This window comes from Etheostoma spectabile, chromosome 7 (assembly GCF_008692095.1).
Source record: "Etheostoma spectabile isolate EspeVRDwgs_2016 chromosome 7, UIUC_Espe_1.0, whole genome shotgun sequence".
NCBI lineage: Eukaryota > Metazoa > Chordata > Actinopteri > Perciformes > Percidae > Etheostoma > Etheostoma spectabile.
In genome coordinates, this window is record NC_045739.1 from 17,399,714 (window position 1) to 17,403,422 (window position 3,709).

The window sequence follows — 3,709 nt, forward strand, 5'->3', positions numbered from 1 at the left end:
TCTGAATATTATAATGACATGGACACTAAATACAATACGTTATTAACAGAAACATTGTACACAAATCTACTTTTATGTTGCTGTGGGACAAAGTGAGACTAGCCTCCAATAAAATGCAATGTATGTAGATATTATGTTTTTATATGTGATCGATACAAATAACACAATAGATGTTTTGGAACTTTTGATATTTATTCCCCCTAATTTGGGCTTGCAATACCTGTCTCTTGTTGACTGACTCGCTTGTGTTGTTTGTTGTGTGTCCAACTATGTGTGCTTTGAAACACCCGCCCAACTCTACCTTTGATTGGCTTACCATGACATTTTACTAAACCTCAGCCAATCGTCAACATTTATGCGCTCGTCTCGTACACTGCCCATTAACCAAGGAAGGAAAAAAAAGCATTTTCCTCTCGGCTCAGAGATCAAGTTGGTCTGATGAATAAATCAGCTTAAATTATAGTAACGCTCCGCATTTTTTGGCAGTAACGGTAACGGCATTATTAAGCCGGGACGAGCAATCAATTAGATTACTCGTTACTGAAAAAAGTAATGCTGTTATTTATAACCCCATTATTTATAATGCCGTTATTTTCATCACTGATCAAGGGCAGCTGATTTGAAAAGCAAAGGATGACAACCCAGAATAATTTTGCTCTTCAGTAAGTATTTCTGACTCCACTGCTATTCCTAATTTAAAGTAACTAATTTAAGAGTAACATACATTATTCCATTACAGTACAGCTAACTGCAATGATAACAAAGTTGACATTTTCTTTAAACTGAAGTACTTATAAAACTATTTTTTTTTCTCAAACCAAATGATCCCTTCAGAAGACCCACAGAGCTGAGAGCAGAGAGTGTTATGCTTTCTTCTAACCTTTTTAACATCATATCTCCATAGATTTTGCCCTTTTTATTCAAACATTATTTGAGACCAAATTGTTTGATATGGTATATCAAATAAAATATTTGATCAAAAGGTTGTCCTGACAGGTAGTCTGAGTGCTCTGAAAAGGAAGAATGCAGGGTAGAGGAATGAGAAAACACACATAATGTACATAAGCATTAAAGCTGGTTTAGAGTAATAGAGGAGGTGTTCATGCTATCAGGACACTGTTAGTGTTTATTATATATTGAATTGAAAACGGTTTTGATAGCAAAAAAAAAGAAAAACAAATTTGCCCAAAACCAGATATGGACAATTACACAATCACAAATATTTTTGGGGGGTTTGTTTGTAAATTATTAATAAGAACATAAAGCCAACAGCACTGCTTTCACAAATTACATCTTGTCAAACTACCCAATTCACAGAATCTATATATTGTTTTACAATTTTGGATTGGGTAAGGATGTATCAACTTAATTTTAAACTAAATCTAACTAATACTGTACAAAAGTTCACACTTCAGAAACAGTGTTTTAAAAGTTCTTAAGACTTTATATGAAAAATAATGCATATATATTTTCCTTTTCAGTATACTTAAAGATGGATTGTTTTTTTTTAACTTGGGGGCAACAGAACAGACTAAAAATGCATTTGACAAGTATTATGACTCTAATGTCAAGCTATGTGTGTTGGAAGAGTTGCCTCACATGTTCAGCAACAAAGAGATATTTTATTTGGAGGATTATCTCTAGGTCTCTGGTTTTGGACTGAACTTAATATTCTTAGCTTTATTATAACTTAATATGGTGCTGGGCAGGTAGCATACAGTGGCATACAGGAGTTTGTAAACCAAAGCAATGAGCTAAAAGAGGCTAAAATGCTCGGTAGAACTGAGGTAAACTGATAGAGTGGAGATAATTCTCTGACTTTCTCACTACAAGAGACACTTAATAAATTACACATTGTCATTCCATTCATTATGAATATAAAATATTGAGTAGTGCTGCTTTATAGGACTATAGATGCCCTGCTACATCCTAGGAATGCTATTAGACAGATATGTGACAGTGGCACTCCAGCCAAGACTTATCCACAGGTCACAAGCTTTCTTTTCTTCGAACGCATACTAACCAACTGTTAATATTCATAATGCACAAGCTGTTTAAGATCAATTGGCACTTGTCTGACCCATTATAGAAAATCTTTATCGGACAAATTAAAAGCCAATTACAGTGCCAGCACATGGACAGCGGAGACACTGGTTGAGAAAAGTACAACTCTGTGTATTGGTGACTTCCACTGCTGTTTGATTTGAGAAGGATTATAAACCCACCAACCTCTGTATTATAGTCAAACAAAAGCAATGAACACCACTTCATCATACTTCGTCACACGTTTGTGACAGGTACCTGGTTTACATCCTTGTTTGGCTAAGCTGTTTGGACACTGCCAAGCCATACACTTATGACTATACTTTAAATGAGAAACTATGCAGAATTTTGCATCTTAACCAGCTTGAAGATAGCTGGACCAAAGGTGCCCTTTGTTCCGTATGACTAAAGTACAAAAGCATTGTTCTTATTTAAACTCTTAAGACTCCTGTGTGTTCTGATCTCTCCCTTTTGCCAGAGGACAGTAATCCACAAACAAAACTGTGCGGTACATGTCTGAAGTGAGGATTAGTGTGAGCCTATTCAACTCTACTGTATGGTTTGTGTGCTGTGTACTTGTGTGGGAGAGTGATAGAGCATGAGAGCGAGTAGGACACAATGACACACTGCAGCAGGTGACATGTGGCAGAAGGGGAGGAGGGGGACAAAAAAGAAAAGCCGTCATGATGAAAATACCCATGTGGGCCTTATACATCTCACCTCTCCATCAGCCAGCTGCCTAACTGCTGATCCAAGCCAATTTGTCTTCAGGAAGGCTCAAAAGGAAGTGCTGCTCGGCCATTTTGGAAAAGCACACAGCCTCTCCTCTGCCTGCCTGCTGCCGGACAGCCTCCTCTTGGATAATAAACTTCTGCGGGCAGGGCCGTGCAAAAGGCGGGCCAGGTCAACCTTGGATTAATGATATCTCCGGCTGGCTCAGGAAAGCCTTACCTTCCCAGCGCAATCAGAGTCCCCTGCCACGGCAAAGGCACATTAACTTATCTGTCAAGTCATTTGCATTTCCTTCATCTCCCCTCTCTATCCTCCCTCGTCTCGCTCTCTGCCCGTCTCCGGCTGACGTCAAAGCTCTTAAGTTGAAAGTGTTCGGTTATAAATTAACATCTGTCCAAGTTCAGGCCTTATACAGCTTGCCCCTGACCTTGATCAATAACTCGGATCTCTACTGAGAATTGTTTCATTTTACATTGATGTCAGAGTGAAAGGGAGCACTTCCCAGTCAGGAAATTCAAATTAAATGCTGCCCTTGGTGAATGTGTCCCGAAAACCACAACTGATTAAATCACATTATGGCACTGCATTGGTACTCTCTCCCTACCTCTAATGGACCCTCCTCTGTCCATGCAAGGGGAACTTCTTAGTATAATACAAACGGTCATAAAGTGCATGCAACCATCAATTGGCAATTGGGATGTCAGTGAACACAACACAGAGGAATCCAATTGGCTCCGTCGGTGAACACGAGAATGCTGCGTGTAGTTTGCTGATGGTATGTTACATGTTTCAGGGTATTTGAGTCCAAATAACTCATTAAGAGTCACTTCAGGCTGCCATTTGAAGACTAAAATATGTATATTTTTCTAGTACAGCTCATTAATGCAATAAATGAACCCAAGAACATGAGGTCCAGCATCCCAAATACCAGCAT

General features: G+C 38.7%; 1 protein-coding gene across 1 annotated transcript in view; it reads right to left on the reverse strand.

Moving 5' to 3' along the window:
- Positions 1 to 3,709, reverse strand: part of ajap1 (adherens junctions associated protein 1) — a 52,311-nt gene that overhangs the window by 10,525 nt on the left and 38,077 nt on the right. The window lies entirely within an intron of this gene.